The sequence below is a fragment of the Pleurodeles waltl genome, chromosome 1_1 (genome assembly GCF_031143425.1).
Source record: "Pleurodeles waltl isolate 20211129_DDA chromosome 1_1, aPleWal1.hap1.20221129, whole genome shotgun sequence".
In the NCBI taxonomy this organism is placed as follows: domain Eukaryota; kingdom Metazoa; phylum Chordata; class Amphibia; order Caudata; family Salamandridae; genus Pleurodeles; species Pleurodeles waltl.
In genome coordinates, this window is record NC_090436.1 from 940,787,990 (window position 1) to 940,805,537 (window position 17,548).

Here is a 17,548-nt window from a genome sequence, read left to right on the forward strand (position 1 = left end):
GCGTGTGCTGCTGTGTCCTGACTCTGGTCCCTGAGATGGCATGTGTTACAGGGGAACGGGTCCCGGCCTTCACCGTGGGGGAGCTGGAGAAGCTGGTGGACGGGGTCCTACCCCTGTATGCCAATCTGTATAGGTGACCAGAGGAGCAGGTGAGTTGCTATTTGTCCTCCTTAGATGTGTGTGAATGTGGCGGATGACCGTATGCGTTTTTGTTCGCTGTGTGAATGCTCACCTGTAGTGTGTCTGTCAGTTTTTGCCTTGAAAAATGTCCATATGTATGTCTCCATGGGCCATGTCAGGTTGAACGGGCATGGCATTTGTGTATGGGGCACCCACACTGACGTCTGTTTCTTTCAGGTCAGCGCCCATCTGAAGAGGGGCATGTGGCAAGCCATCACCAAGGAAGTGGGGACCCTGGGGGTCTACAACCGGGGGATCACCCACTGCAAGAAGCAGTAGGGAGACCTGAGGTGCTGGGCCAGGAAGACCGGAGAGGCCCAGCTGGGGAAGGCCTCCCAATGAGGGAGGAGAGCCCGTCGGACCTTGACCCCCCTAATGGCCCCCAATCTGGCCGTGGCCTATCCATATTTGGATGGGCGCTTGAAGGCAGCACAGCAGCAACAAGGGGGTGAGTACCAACACTGTTGTGATGCCACTATGATGAGTGTAGTTAGGTGCTAAGGGGTGCATGCATTGCAGTGCCAGGCACATAGACAGGTATGTGCCTGGCTAGTGGGATAGTGTCCTAGGTAGTTTGGCTGGGTCTGTAGGCCTCTGAGTGGTCCCCTGTATGGGCCATTGTATTCAATGTAACCTCATGGACTTGCAGATGTGTTGGCTTGGCATCATCTCTCATTGGTTCACTTTACAAAGTGTATCAGAGTAGTGGGGCAGGATGGGAATGTTGTGTACGGTCGGGTCATGCCTACCAGTCAGGGGCACATTCATAACATGTGTTGTGTCTGCTGAGGGTTAGTGCCTGAGCTTGGTGGGAGTGTATGTGTCCCAACATGTACATATTTCCTGGAATTGACATACTTCTTTCTTGTTTTGTTCCCTCCCCCCTGCTCTTGTGTCCTTGTGTACATTAGCACCATCTGGCGAGGAAGCTGAGGCACCAGCGAGTAGAGATGCTGCAGCGCATGGGACCCATGTGGCAGAGTCCACTGACGCCAAGGGGACCAGTGGGTTGGAGGGCGAGGGGAGTACCATGGGGGAGGCAACTACCACTGTAGGTAGTGACTCTGATACCTCCTCTGATGAAAGCTCCCTGGTAGTGGCGGACCCTACTGGGCCCACCCATTGTTTGCCATCTTTGGCCACCCCCTGTACCAACACTGCCCTCCCAGTAGCTCCCCAACGAGTTGCCCATTCCCGCTCACCCAGGAGGGTGGGCGTCTCCTTTGTCCCAGGCACGTCATCCCCTGCCCCAGTCAGCCCTGCTGCCCTCACGGAGGAGGCTATTGACCTCCTGAGAACCATCTCTGTAGGGCAGACAGCCATCGTGAATGCCATCCAGGGACTAGCGTCCCAGATGTAGCAATGCAATGCATTCCTGGAATGCATTCACCGTGCCATGTCTGGCCTACAGAGATCTTTTCAGGCTCTGGCCTCCTCTTTGACGGCAGCCAGTGTCCCTGGTCTTTCCGTCTCCCTTCCCACCACCTGTACCCCTTCCAGCACCCTTCACCCATTCCAAGCACACATACAGACAGCCATGCACACAGATCAACACACAAGAAGCACACAGAGAAACACAAGCACTACACTTCCCACCACAGGCAGGCACACACCCAACATATCAAAGCACACACAACAACAACATCCACCTCCCCCACTGTGTCAACCTCCCCCGCCTCCCTGTCTGTCACCTCACCATGCACAATAACATGCACTTCACCCTCAGTCACTGCTGCTGTCCCTATTCTTGCAGTCATCACAACAGCTAACATCCAGTCATGCACCCCAGACACCACACCTGCCCTCACCATGACTACATTCACAGACATTTTCAGCACACTCACCAGACCTGCAGACATTTACACAACATGCATATACACTGGCAGCATGTCTTCTCCCACTGTGTCCACCCCCCTCCTCCCAAAACACTCAAATGCTCACACTCATCCACACCACACACATCCACCATACATAAGCAGACAGGTACCTGCATCCACGTCCATCACACCTACACCTCGTACCACCACTCCCTCAACCTCCACTCCCAGACCTGGCTCCAAAACCCCTCCAACTGCACCTAAGAAGCTTTTCCTCTCCCGTGTTGACCTGTTTGAACCCACTGGCCCACCCCATCTTGTCCCTAAACGTTCCCATGCCCTAGCCCAGTCCACTCCTTCCTCTTCAAAGTCCTCAACAGTCTACCCTTCCCATCCCGGTGCCCCTTCCCCAGGGAGGAAGAAGCCACGTGTTGCCCCAGGTCCCTCTGCCACCCTCCGGTCCAGGCCCACTCCCCTTGCTTCCAAGGGCAAGCCCAAATTCTCTCCACCTCCTAAACCTAAGCCCAAGACCCCCCCCTTCAAAGCTTGACACCACCCCAGCCATCCCCTGCCCCTGATCCCTGAGGTGCCTGGCTACCCCATAGATGCCCCTTCTCAGTGGAGTTTCCTTTTCCATCGTGGGAGTCAAGTGTAGCCTATATTTGCCCTTCTAGGACTTGTACATATTGCTTGGCCTATTGCCTTGTTTGAACAATTGTTTTTAATCAAATTGTAGTACATTTTAGTGCCCAGCAGTCCTGTTGGCACAATATTGACCCATTGTGCAGTGTTTCACTGTGGGGGTGTGGTGTGCACAGGTGTGTGCATTGGTGCAGGTATTTGTTGGCTTGTGTCTGGTAAGTACATCTTGTTATGGTATGTATGGCTTGGGATGGTGGGAGGGGATGGGAGTGCATTGCGGTGTGGGTGGGTGTGTAACTGGACCCTTGCCTCCCATGTGTACTAGACTGCGGTATTTACTGTTTTAGTCTTCGTCTTCGGTCACGGTCCTGGATAAATATGGCAAGGAGAAGCACTGGGAATATTTCCAATTCTTGCTCCATCTCTGCGTCGGCGTGTTCTGTGTGCCTCTGGTAAGTTGGTCCCTTTATATGGGTCGTTTCCGCCAAGCTCTGCGTGGCAGTGGTTCCCGCCCCTGAACTGATGGCGGTGTGTTGTTTCATTATTTGGTGGGCGGGTAGGGCCTTTTCGCCAGGCTGAGTGTGACCTCCCCCTTTGTCGGCGGGACTACCAAAATGGTGGTGGGTGGATGGCCCGCTGCCTTTTTCTCATGTGCTTCATTTTTTGGTGGTCCCGACCGCCAGCTTGTTGGCGGTAGTTACTGCCACCACCGGCGGTGCGGTGTTTACTGCCATGTTCATAATGACCACCAAGGTCTCTAGTTATACCTACCTTTGGATTGCTAAAAGGTGGTTTATGATGTTTGCATAAATGTGGTGGAGCAATACAGAATGCACTAGAAACATTGTGTAAATTAGCTGCAATTTGTGTTATATTGTAGCAACCAGAAAATGTCTTCCAGAAGAACCAATGAATGGTTATAGTGACCATGAAGATATACCACCCACCTGTCTACCAACCCCAGATCAATATGCGAACCCAGCAAGGGAAGGATGGATTCTATGGACACAAATCACAAACAACTACTGTTGAGGTACTTATTTTAATTGTCAATGCTCTTATTTTTCATGTGATCAAAAGCAATGTAGTATGCATAACCAAAAATATTTTTCTGTTCATTCAAAGGTCATACAAGAAATTGTGAAGAAATGTTTTCTACAATGTATTTGTAAATGAACTGTAAAAATCCTAAATAGAATCAAACCTTGTTTTTGAATAATCATTTCATTACAAAGACCCAGAAAAAAGAAACAAGTGTTCGTATTACCATTCTCCTCTTTTTCTTACTTTCATCACACTTTTACGAGATGTAGAAAATTTCCCAAGTCCTGTGCCTTAAACTATTCTACTCTTGCATAGCGAAAAACTACAATATCTTGAAGTCTCTTCACCCTCTTTCACAGCACCTTCCTCTGACCGTATAGCATGCATCGTTTCCATCACTTTCCCAAGACTCTAGCAATATCCCTATTGAAATGGACAAGCTCAGTTTGCATGTTTACAGATCTATGAGCAGTGCTTAATTTGTAAATAAAAACGTGCCGGTGCCCAGAGCTCTGCTCCGAAACCCGCGGCTGCTGCATTTAAATATGCTAGCACGGAATACTGAGGCAGCATAATCCTACAGCCATTTTAGGCCTCTTTAATTTATTTAAAGCCACTCTCTCGCAGCTTTCTGCGTTTTCCCTTTGTGACGCTTTTTCATTTTTCTCTTCCTCCGACTTTACCATGTGTCTTTTGTTCGCAGTAATTGTTTGATGCAGAGAAATAAGTGTCGGCCCTCAAAAATAGGTACTGGTGGCCATCACCGGAAACCACCGACTCAAATTGAGCACTATGAGAAGGCAGACCCACTGAAGTTCAAAATCAGTCTACAGACCTCCTAAATTCTTGCAGTCTATTACTTAAATGTGTATGAGAACATTGCAAGCAAACTCTATCCTCAAGTATTAATCCACTGAGTGGTATTACAGCCTCTATTAAGGCAATGATTTAACTTCACAATGTGTTCAAATTGTAAAGGAGATTGTTATTCAGTATGTAGATTTCTAGATCTATTAGATGTAGGCCTTATGTTAATTCTACGTATTTGAACCAACCGACTTTGCATAATGTGCCTGCTCAAAAGAAAACTAGTTTGATCAGTGTGCATAGTGTGTATTGTGTATCTAACAGTATGGGTATGTCAACGCATTTTAATTTGTGTGTCAGGGGAGTTTCTTACTCTAAACTTGATGGCAAATATTCAGAATGAGATGATGCTTTCATTTCAAACTCAACAATATACTATTTAATGTGAGTTTTCTCTAGACAGCATTCGTGTTCCTCCGATATTTTGATAATAAATCAACTTATTTTTAAATTAATTTTAAGGAATATATTTTTTTCCTAATTTTTTAGATGTATTTTAAAGCTACATGTCTCATAATGTATTGATGTTTAGGTAATATTTTTAAAAACCTTTAGCGGTATTTTATGAATGAAACTAAGAAATGACTCCACATTTAACATGTTTAACTTTTGAAATGCACTATGAGATTCGTAGTTTTCATAAAAAAATAGTTTGAACTTAAAAATGAATTGCATTGAATATTTAAAAAATGTTTTATATTTTTTTTTTTTAATTAAATAATTGTAATAATTATTAATAGGTCCATTAAATATAATACAATGGTTTACACTATCTTGTACTTGAAGAAGAGACATTAGAAGTATTGATGGCAATTACCCCACACATAGCCTTTGGTGCAAAGATGCCTTCGATCATTTCGTCCATCTGTTTCACAGATGACAACAGTAAAGAACCACCTCCAGTACGACCAGTCTCAGATATTCTTTGTGCCAGATTTTCTTTGGTGCAAGGCTGTAAGTCATACTAGCGCTTATGGGTCCCCTCAATGGTGCCCTTGGTGACACTGACAGCACTGATTCGCTCTTCAGTGCCAAGCCATTTTTTGGGGGTTGTCAGCCACTATTTATGAACTTTTACCAAAATGTTTATCATTGTTTGAAACACATTCTTCAACAAGAATCTCCACGGATACGTCACAAAACTTGTGTTTTCTATTACGTCCTCGACCATCCTTTGGTTAGACAACATGGATATTTTAACCCACCTACTTGCTTCGCCTGCTCAGCTGAGATGTGTGGTGTGCAAAATGGAAGCAAGCAGGTCTAGGAACCTCACCTCCTGGGTATGATGTCATTAAATGCAATCTGTGTGACATACCCAATTTGCAATTCCATTTGCGATTATTAATAAATCATCATTACAGAATAAGTATTTGCGATTGTGATTCTTAAAGAAGTTACAAAAAGAAAAAAGTTACTAATAATACATATGATCTTACGGTTCTATACTTATGATTCAGTATTTCTTGCAAATAACGAATGGTAACATTGTATTAGCACATATGACCCAATGGGCCAGATATACAAGATTTGCAAGAAATTGGAGCATCAGCTTTGATGCTCCAGTTTTCTTGCGCCCTCCTGCACTCCCCTAATGACACCATGTTTGCGCCATATTTACAATATGGCGCACCATAACGCTCGTTTCCACAATAGCGTCATAATGATGACGCTATTGTGGCGCTTTGCTGGATTAGAGCAGCAAAGTGTTAGGGTGGCCCATAGGCTACTATGGGCCTGTCACTTTAACGCATGCCCTGAGCAGGCGTTAAAAATTACAGGAAAATGTTGCAATTAAATCTTGTAGATTTCACTGCGCCAATTTTTGTGGCCTCCCTTCGTGGGTAACACCGCCTTTGCATACATTATACCTGGTGCAGGTAAAATGTGACGCAAGGGGTTGCAAAGTGGCTCAATGCTAGCATAGTGCCACTTTGTAAATATGGTGAAGGAGAATGGCTTCCTTACCACCACATTTGCGTAAAAAAAAGATGCTGGTGTGGCGCTAAGAAGCGCTAGGGCCTTGTAAATCTGTCCCAATGTTCCTTAATGTGAAGACTGCTTTTTTGCTGGCAATAGCTGCAGCTAGAAGTTTGAGAGACTTTGGAGCTCTTGTTTCTACACTACCTTTTATTTCCTTTGCTGAGGTGGAGTGGAGTTTCGTCTTGATGCTAATTTCTTGCTTTAGGTTTCTTCTGTGTTCCACAAATCTCAGGGAAATATTCTACTTAGGTTTTCTGAAATCTTTCTCCTGAAGGAATGTTTAGTTTCTTTATGTGGTCAGAGCTCTTTCCATATATCTTTAGGAAGAACGCAAGATTTTCGTAACTGTGACAATCTTTACATGGCTTTTGGAAAGGCAGGTCACGGGAAGGACGCTTCTTCCTCCCTGTGAATTAGGTGTGTTGACTCACATCAATGATTGCTTTAGCGTATTCAGTACCTGACTTTCTTATTCCACAGGTCAACAAGGAGGTTTGCAACCTCTTGGGTGGAATTTACTGGAGTTTCCCTGCTTGACGTCTATAAAGCTTTGACACGGACAGAATCATAATTTCGTCCATCATTATAGACTTCTGGAACTGGATAAAATGGACAAAAACTTCGGAGTTGGTGTGTTAAGCTTTGTAGTGTCATATTTAGAGAGTTTATGTGTGTGCTTTGACATTTGGCATTACTTCTTTTATTGGTGAAGTCCACTTGTGCTTTGGTATTCCGCATAAGTAATGAGTGGAACAAGGACGAGAGACACAGAGGTAATTGCCCGATTACTTGCCAGTAATCTTTATTACTCCTATTTCTACTCATACATGTCCAGGTCATTATGGCTCGCCCTTGCGTCCTTAACCTCACAGACTTTGTCTGAGTTTGGTATGCCTGGAGAATGCTGAGAAAGTAAGATTACCTATAATACCCACGTTGGGTTGGTGGGCTTTCTCTTTTAGCATTTGCCAGGGAGGTGCGATCACCTTTTTAGTAATGACTGGGATGAGTATGAGTAGGACCAGGAGTAAATTAAGATTGCTGGTAAGTAATTGGGCCAGAAGCAGGTCATCGCCAGCTCCCCCTGTTGCCACACTAACCAAGCACTACCAGGCTCCTGTTGCCCAGGCTCCTTCTGCTATCCAAGCCCTCCAAGGACCTCTACAATGGTCTCCTGGCGCTAGGACAGCACTGCTAACACCTGCACCAATTTCCCCGCATTTTCCATTTCCTGTCCTCCTCCTGCGCTTCCCACCTCACCAGAACCCTGCTCACCACCCCTACAAAATGAAGTCCGCAATGCTGTCTGGTGAGCAGGCCATCACCAGCTCCCCCCTGCTGCCACACTAGCCAGGCACTGCAAGGTTCCTGTTGCCTAGGCTCCTTCTGCCATCCCAGACCTCCAGGGAACTCTACAAAGGTCTTGCGGGGCTAGGGCAGCACTGCTCACTTCCATGCATCTTTCCCCTGTATATTCTATTTCCTGCCCTCCCTCTGTGCTTCCTGCCTCGCCAGAGCCACCCCTCCCACCCCTGACCTTCAAAATGAAAGCCGCAGCATGGCTGCACAGTGGGCATGCGCAATGGGTGTGCTGCTAAAGACAACCCCTTCTGTGCCCCTACATGCCTGAAGTGCGCCCAGTGGCAGGAACCCTGGCTCACCAAACCCCCATTGATTCTCCCATCAACCTGAACCCCGAATGAAGCAGCATCTGCTACCTCGCATCTCTTCGTGCCACAGTGGGACCTTTCACCTGCATATACTGCTGCTTCACCTCCACTCCAAAATTGACCTCCACTGCAGCGACCTACGCCAGGCCACCCCTACCAGCTGACCCCTAACTGAAACAACTAAGCTGCATATTGATCAATGCCAGATCACTTTTCAAACACGTCCAGGAAGTCTGGGACACCATATCCACCCTTGCACCCGGTGTTGTCTTCATTACAGAGACCTGACTCTCCCCTCCTTCCTCCTCAGATATCGCCACTGCCACACTTAGCAACTACAAGATGAAGCACCGCTACTGCACCAACAAACACGGATACAGCATCAGTATCATTCACAAAGAATCCATCATCTGCACCAACACAGATGCCGAGGCCACGCGATTCATGGAACTCATGGAACTCATAAACTTCCAGCTCCGCCCTGATGACAACACAACTGTCAAAGGCACACTCACCTACAGACCTCCCAGGACCCTGATTTGGCATCAGCGACGCAAGTGCTGAATTCGTTACCCTACTTGCCATTGAATCTGAACACTACCCCTTCCACGGAGATCTCAACTTCCAGCTTGATGACCCCACAGACAACAACTTCATAGACCTCCTCCAATAAATGGACAACTCAGGCCCAAAACAACTGGTCACTGACTCCATGCACAAAGCAGGTCGCACGTTGGACCCCATCTTCACATCCAGCAACAAAATCAGGTACAGCCACACCATGGAGCTCACCTGGTCAGACCACACCATTGTGCATTTCACCATTGCCAGACCACACCACACCACCCCCAACAACCACACAAACCCCCTCCTCAGCTGGACCAAGGTCAACCAACACAACTGGAAACTCTCCCTCAGCACTAACTTACCCAACAACATTGCAGACCTGCATCTGGCAGCAGAGAAATTCAACGCTTGGATAACCTGTGCTGGGGACCAAGTTGCACTCACCAAACTCGCCAGACCACACAGACCCAATAGACAGGCCAGTTAGTACACTTCAGAACTCAGCACAGCAAAATGCATACGCAAACAACAGGAAATGAAGTGGCAGACCACTAGAAACAACCTAGACCGGGCCACCTTCAAACAGCCCTCAACAACTACCACCACCAGCTCAAAGCCACCAAGAAGGAGGCCCTGACATGCTGGACTGAGACCAGTACCAACCACACCAAAGCATTCTTTGCTATAGTCAACAAGATAACCTGCCTGCAAGCCACAGAAAACCTCATCTCCAACCCCCCAGGAACTGTGTGACACCCTCACCGGTCACTTTCACAACAAGATTGAGAACATCAACAGAAACTTCAACCCCTTCCTGCTGACCCCCCTGACACCACACCCACCACAGTCACCGTCCACCCGCTCACCACCTACGAGCTGTTTACCACACCAAACACAAGCACCCTCATGAACTCCATCCACTCGAGAGTACCCACTGACCCCTGCCCTCACTGACTCTTCAACCTAGCAAGCAACGTGATCAGCCTCCAGTTTACCACCATCCTCAACACCTCTATCACCACAGCCACCTTCCCAGAGGCCTGGAAACATGCAAATGTAAGACCTCACCTCAAGAAGCCATCGGCAGACCCCAGCGGACTCCAGAACTACCATCCCATCACTCTGCTCCCATTCCCAACCAAAGTCTTGGAGAAGGTCATCAACCTCCAACTCATGCAGCACCTGGAGAGAAACAACCTGCTGGACCCTTCAAAATCAGGATTCAGAGCCAACCACAGCACCAAGACAGCCCTCATTGCTGCTACAGATGACATCTGCACCCTGCTTGACAAAGAACAATCAGCCGTCCTAATCCTGCTAGAACTTCTCTGCAGCCTTCAGCACCATCTCCCACTGCACACCCATTCATCTACTGAGACAAATCGGAATCACAGATGATGCGCTAAAATGGATTACACCCTTTCTCTCAGGGCACACCAGAGAGTCTGGCTCCCTCCCGTCATCTCCCAAGCACACCATCTGTGGCGTCCCTCAAGGCTCCTCCCTCAGTCCCACTCTCTTCAACATCTACATGACTCCTCTTGCAGACATCATCACATCCCACAACATCAACACAGTTTCCTATGCCGATGACACACAGCTCATCCTCTTGCTCTCAGCAGACCCCACCACTACGAAAACTAACCCATTGCTTTTGAAGCTGCCCCAGATTTACCAGTCTGAAATCTGTGGCAGCTCCAAAAATAATGCCACCCCAGGGGTGGCGTTAGCATGACACAAGGAGGAATACTTTTATTCCTCATTGTTTTTGCTTTTTCCATGTGGGCTGCATTTTGCAGCCCACATGGAAAAAGCAATTATTGTTTTTGTGCAGAAAGGTGACCCTTCCAGCACAGGAACAATCATTCAAAAATGACGATTTTATACTTCTATGTGTGCTGCATTCCACAGTACACATAGAAGTGCCAAATTGCCATTATAGATTGTTTATGTGCAGGTAGAGCCACCTTCCTGCACATAAACAATGAATCCCCTCAACACAGACACCCTTACACCATGGTACAAGGATGCATTTGTTGACGCTGGCAGCTAAATTTAGCACCAGCGCAGGGGGAAGCACAGTGGTGCGCTGTGTTATAGTGAATATGGCGCATTCCTGCATTTCTAAAGTGACGCAGAGTGGCGCTGCAAATTGTGGCACAGCACCGCACCGTGCCACTTTTTAGTAAATCTGGACCTAACTTCCAAAACTACATGAAAAGCATCTCCACCTGGATGAAGAACCACTGCCTGAAGCTCAATAAGGACGAAACAGGCATTCTGAACTTCGGCAGACACATCTCCATCTGGAAAGACTCCTGGTGGCCAGCAGAACTCGGCCCCACCCCTTCTCCTAAAGGTAACACAGGCAACCTCGATATCATTCTGGACATCGAACTCTCCATGAAATGCAAGGTCAATGCAATCGCCATATCCTGCTTCCACACCTTCTGCCAGCTCCACAAAGTCTTCAAGTGGCTCCCAGTCAGCACAAGAAAAGCAGTGATACAGGCTCTCATCACAAGCAGACTGGACTACGGCAACACACTCTATGTGGGGACCAACACCGTACTCATGATAAGACTCCGGATAATCCAGAACTCTGCAGCAAGACTGATCCTCAACCTCCCCAGAGGGACCCACATCTCCCAGCACCTAAGAGAACTCCACTGGCTACCCATCCAGGAAAGATATCAATTCAAGCTCCTAACTCATGCCTACAAGTCCCTTCATGACCTAGGACCCACCTACCTGAACCACCGCCTGAGCTTCCCCTGACACCCCAGAAACCTCTGCTCCACTCACCTAGCCCCTGGGCAGGTACCACGAATCAGACGCTGCCACACCAGAGGTTGCTCCTTCTCCTACTCAGCTGCCCAGTCCTGGAATGCCCTCTCCTTTCACTTGTACACTTCTCCCTCCCTAATCCACTTGAGGAAGGAGCTCAAAGCCTGCCTTTTTGGCCAACGCAGCAGCACAACATCTGGTTGGGTGACAAGCAGCGCTCTAGAAATACAGCCTGATTGATTGATTGATTTCTAGGCCACTCACTTCCAAGTATTGTACCTGCTGCTTTGGCACCATGTCTAACCCTTTTCTGTTTTCTGAGGCAAGAACACCTCTTTTTGGCAAGTGACCTATTTTATCTTCCTGGCTGTTCCTACCCATCCTTTAATATCAGTTTGTTTAATTGAAGCAAATTGGCCCCTTTTCACTTTAATTTGAGTGTGTTTTGCATTACAAATTGTATAAAGGATAATGTGTATTATCTAAATCAAGCATGGAAAGATTACTCAAACCAGGTAGTACCAAAAAGAATGGCATGAAAAACACAACCAAAACCGTTTTATTATGTAGTTACTTTGAATGCATGAATGATCAAAGACAATTACTAGAAACATTTCTTAATATTAATTGGGGAACATTCTAGGCTAGAATGAGGTATTCCCATGCGAATTCTGTGAACTGAATACATATTCTCAAATAGGGTTCTTGCACAATTAGGAGGGATCAATATAATAAATTGGGGACAAAGTAGTGTATGTAACTATCCCGCAACCAGAGCTCACGTCTTTCATCTTGCCTAGAATCGACCAATAACTGATTCGCTAGCCAGCATGAAATCCAGGGATTATATTTTTACGTGCGGTCCTACAGACCTGAAGGTAGCAGCAATTGACAAGGGTGGAGGTAGGACCCAGGTGTCTTCATAGCTGCTGTGCCGCTTGTCTCGGAGCATCACCACGCAGTTGTAGCCAACTGGATAACTATTACATCTCAGCACGCCGTAAATCAAGGCTCCGTAGTCGTGAATCTCAGGCCTCTTTAATCCACTGGCAGACATTGTTTGCGCCTTTATCTCACTCTTGCACGTTTCTGGTTCCTCCATTGCAGACAGTTTTCCATCTTTCTCTTCCTCCTTCTTTCCCTTTTTCAGTTTTCCCTCTCTTGCCATCGGGAAGTGTCCCATGCGGAAAAAAAAGTGCCGATACCCAAAATAAGTGCCGGTAGCTGCTACCGGAAACCGCCAGTTAAAGTTAATCACTGCACCTGAAGGTTCAGAGATATAGGAATTAATCAGCAGATGGATGGAGCAGGAGCCCGTGGTGGCAAGAGGAAGGTAAAATGCAACCCTGGCCTCTGTACAATGTTACTCTCAATACACTATACTCAGCAGCAAGAAAACAGCAAGAAAAGGAATGACTTAAAAGATAACGTGATAGAGAATGCTGCACTTATACCTCTAAAGAAGCCCCCGCGCCCATTTGGAGTCTGGGCTCAATAGTCAAATGTACCCAGCAGCCATTTGCGTCATTGGCCCTTAAATGGACGTCTTCATCATCGCTATTGGGTGAATTGTCCCCAGCTGGATCGTGTGGAAATGTAAATATATTTTCATTCATTTTACGATTTGTTGTCCACGTGGCAAGATGTGCTACAATGGGGGCACTAAACCTAACAAATGATGACAAAGGCGGGGAGTACAGTTCTACTATGAGTTTTTTGGACCCAAAGTACAAGTCCAAGAGGCCACAGCGATGACGAGGCTTAGACTGAACTCACGGTTATGCCATCGTCTCCTTTGTCCATATCACAGAAACGGTGTTGTGCATTTCGAAATCAAGACTGAAGTGTAGTCAAAGTCCAAGAAGAAGAAGCAGAATGCCAAATTAAAATAAATCTCATACTTTATTATAGGAGTGCAAAGTTCAAAGGGAAAAATGCCAGCTTCAAAAGAAAAGATTAGACAGTACCATGAGGAGATGGTGCCTTGGTGACCCATTGTAAGTTTTAACATATGTGTGCTTAAACAGTAATAGAGAAGTAAGCAGAAACTAATGTGCGCCTCCATATCAGCTCTTAACTGGGTAGACATTGTGGCCCAGATTTAAGAAGGTCTAGTGCACAATGTATGCAAAGGGGGCGTTCCCCTGTTAGGGGAGCCGAAAAATGGTGCAAAGAAATCTAAGAGACTTCTTTGCGTAATTTTTTTTCGCACTTTTAACATCTACTCAGAGCAGGCGTTAAAAGGGGACACACCATTCTTTTCAAATAGCTCCTATGTACTGTTCAGGATTAATGCCAAAATTTTGGCGCCAGCCCTGAACAGTACGTCAATAGCATCAGAAATTCTGACACTATTGCCCCCTACCCTTCGACATGGTGTGCTTTATTTTAAATTCGGGGCACACATGGTGGCAGTAGGGGGGCACAAGGAGCCACAAGAAAAATGGCGCTACATCTGTTGTAACACCACTTTTGTTAAATCTGGCATGTGCCTCATTCACAGAAAAGAGTTTAATTTGGGTGCCTTTGGTATACATTAGATCTACTGTAAATTGCTATCCGTATTTACCTATGTCGTGGACCTTTGTTATATTAGGATGCGTAATAACAGAGCTGTTACAAGTTGAGACCTGGGAAATGGGGAATATCTGGGGAGTAGATGTAACTGCACCAATTTCTCTGAGTTATACTCAATTTTAATAGAATTTCTCACTAGGAGACGTTTGTTGCTTTTTGCAACAGAAATGTCTGAAGGGTAGGGGCTCATCAGAATTACTTCTGCATTATTTCGGCCACTTGGAATCGGGTCCAAAATATTCACTTTGCTTTAAATTGTGTTTCATTGGGACGTAAAGAACTGCAAATAACTTGCAATAAAATCACCATGTAAAATACATGTCTGGTTAATTCATCATTGAAAATATTTCCAAACGGCGCAACAGTTATCAGGTTTATTCTCAACGCAAATAAAGTTCATAAAGCATAACCTTTTTTTGCACTTTCTCCTTCCAGTCATTGAAAGTCGGTATAGATGATCATTTCCCTCTTCCTAAATGAGTGAGTGGGCTATGGAGATTGCAATACATATAAATCTTCTCTTTTGACATACTAGTCCTTGTAAATGAAGTGAAGCACCTTAAAGAACTGTATAGGCATCAGGGCTGATATAATTTATTTAAGCGCCAATAAACTGAACATTTTTTAACGAAAGTAGCAGTAACTTAGAACAGTAGCCAATCACAAACCACCAATCTCAACTAGTTATTTCGGCATCTAAAACAAAAAAGTGAAACATTGAGGTAAATCTTGTTGAGTATTTTAGGAGTATAAAAAAGTTACTATTTTGCAATGAAAATTCATACGCCGAAAATTAGTTCCCTGTAAATATTTTTTGCTAAATCAAGAGACTTCTTTTTGGATATCTTGACCCCTTTCTCTTTATCCCATTTTGTTAAAAGTTCTATATATGAAACTTGTTGGATCACCTGTTTAAGAATATCATATAATTTGCCAATAGTACTTGTATTGAAGATGCCATTACCTATTTCATGAAAGTAGAGCCACGTCTCATCGAAAGAAGGCTTAAAATAGTTTAGGCGTTGGAAAGTATTGAAATGCCAAGAAGAATTTTAGCCGATAAGGTTTCAGATTGCTTCCAATATTTCATTGTCCCTTCTGATGCAAACATAAACCCAATGAAAGCCAGCATCTTCTCATTTTCTAAATGCACCTTAATCGAGATTGTAGCCCTTGCTAATACAGTATCGTAAAGAAACATTCATCAGTTTCTGGGACATTGAACTGAGTGAAAATAGTTATTTATGCAATTACATCATTTGTAAAGTTTTAGGCCTACTTTTGTACAGATATTTGGATGATTTGATGAATATGATAGGGTCAAAAAAATATTTATTAAAGATCATTTTAGTTACAGCATGATCATAAACATTCAGAGCAACATATCAACACTACCCAATCACTTTAAATAATTAGCAAATGCAGGTAGATAGTCTAGTCTATCATTAATCAGGCTAGTCCTCCCTTTTCGATTTCCAAGTGAGTCATTGATAAATTAATTCTTGGTTGTTGTCTTCTCCGTGTAAATTTAGTAGTTAATCTATCTAGTCAATCAAAAAATATATTTTTGATTAACAAGGCACATTTTTAAATAATACATTATTAAAGATAGCATTGACATCTTGAGTTATGCAATCCAGCCTATAATAGTAAGGGGGAGATTTTGCACATTTCAAACTCCATTTCCATTTTATTTATTGTTGTTAGTTAACTTAGTTTATATAGCTCGTTGTAATTAGCATATTATAAATTCAAAGATATCTAATAGAATTGCGAGGTTCCTAGTTATCCTGCAGACTCAAAGCGAGGTTGCTTATTGAAACATTTATTAAAATAACTTTGGTTTTATGATGATTGAACCTATAACCTGAAATCTGAGAGAATGTGTGGATCAACTCTCCTGCTTATGCAGTATTATGCTCTTTGCTCTTTTGATACAGAATCAAATCACCAGCAAACAAAATTCATTTGGCCATATGGCAAAAAGGTGAAATAATCTTATTTTCTATATGAAGTTGGATTGATCAATAAATAAGGCAAATACGCTGGGGAACTGCAACAGACTCGTCATGTTCCTCCTGTGACTGGATATTTACCTGCTTGCTGAGTTGATTGTAATAGTTACTGGTGCATTAGAGTATAATTTTCTTAATATTAACCTGTGTAGAAAACTAACAATCAATGCCTCGTAACTTACCGATTGAAAGCCTTTTCTGTGTCGATCATGATCAGTGCAGCTTTACAAGACCTAGAGGAAAAGTAATCTAATGCTTTGATCATAAAGTTTGTTTTTGCTGAAATCAGCCTTCTGGGTAAAATAAAGTCTAATCGAAGTGCATCAAAACTTGGGCAGCTTCAGGATGTTGGCTGGCTAATGCAGTGGTTCTGAAACCTTTTGACTTCTGTGGACCTCGACTTTATCATTACTGGAACTCGTGGACCCCCCAATGAATCATGATTATAATCTAGGGACCCCCCGACTGAGTCATTCCTGGAAGTCGGGGACCCCGGCCTAAACACTGTTGATGATCTGAAATGCAAAACAATACAGAATCAAGCATTCATCGTGCAGCTTTTCTAAATTCAATTGAAGCCACATTTCATCCATACAATATTCTGCTTGATGCGCCTGTGTTAACACTGATTTCAATAACGAATATTCATGTGTTTTGAGTGTAAAATTTGCATAGAAAATGTAATAACTTAGATAAAAATAATGCACACATTTGAAGGTGCGCCCACCTGAGTGGGCGTCAATGTTCACGAAGTGTACTTATTAATGGCTTATTTATATGAAATGCTGAGCTTATGTTTGACTAATGTAGTAATAATGCATATTAAAGGTTACACATTATGTATTAGCCTTATTAATTGTAAACCTTAACTTAGCAAGGTCTTGGCCTAGTTGCATGGTTCATGTCAAACTGCATTGCTTAAGCGTTTAATAAAATGTCAGCTTAGAGAATTAAATTGTGATTTTCCACTGTACTGTCCATGTGCTTGCAGCTAAAAGTCTTTCTCATGTGAACTGCTTGCTAGAAGATGATGTACTTGCTAGTGCAACAATGTTTAATGCAGTATGTGTGAGACTGACTCTCCCAGGGGAAAGCAATGAAGACTCTGACTGGAGTATAAGCTGCAACAATATTGTTACCTGACAAGCCGAATGACGGGAGCTGCACAAGAGGAGCCAATCATCGATATGTGAACCATGTACTAGTAAATTTGTAACTTTGAAGTTTTAGTTTCATTGGACCAAGTATGAACATGAGATCACCTGACCAATTAGGATGTGGGAAGTAGTTTTAGGAAATCTAACTTAGCCAGATTACACAGATAGGAGATACCGCCATTACTTTCCTGACTGTCTTGAGAAGAGACGTGCTTAGCTTTCCTGCTTAGAGGGACTGAGAG

General features: G+C 44.5%; 1 long non-coding RNA gene across 1 annotated transcript in view; it reads left to right on the forward strand.

The window, feature by feature from the left end:
- Positions 1-3,525: 3,525 nt before the first annotated feature.
- The window catches only part of LOC138285352 (uncharacterized), a 28,240-nt gene continuing 14,217 nt past the window's right edge, over positions 3,526-17,548 (forward strand). Inside the window, exon 1 of the long non-coding RNA XR_011201576.1 lies at positions 3,526-3,672. This is a non-coding gene — a long non-coding RNA (uncharacterized lncRNA). The remainder of the gene's footprint in view (positions 3,673-17,548) is intronic.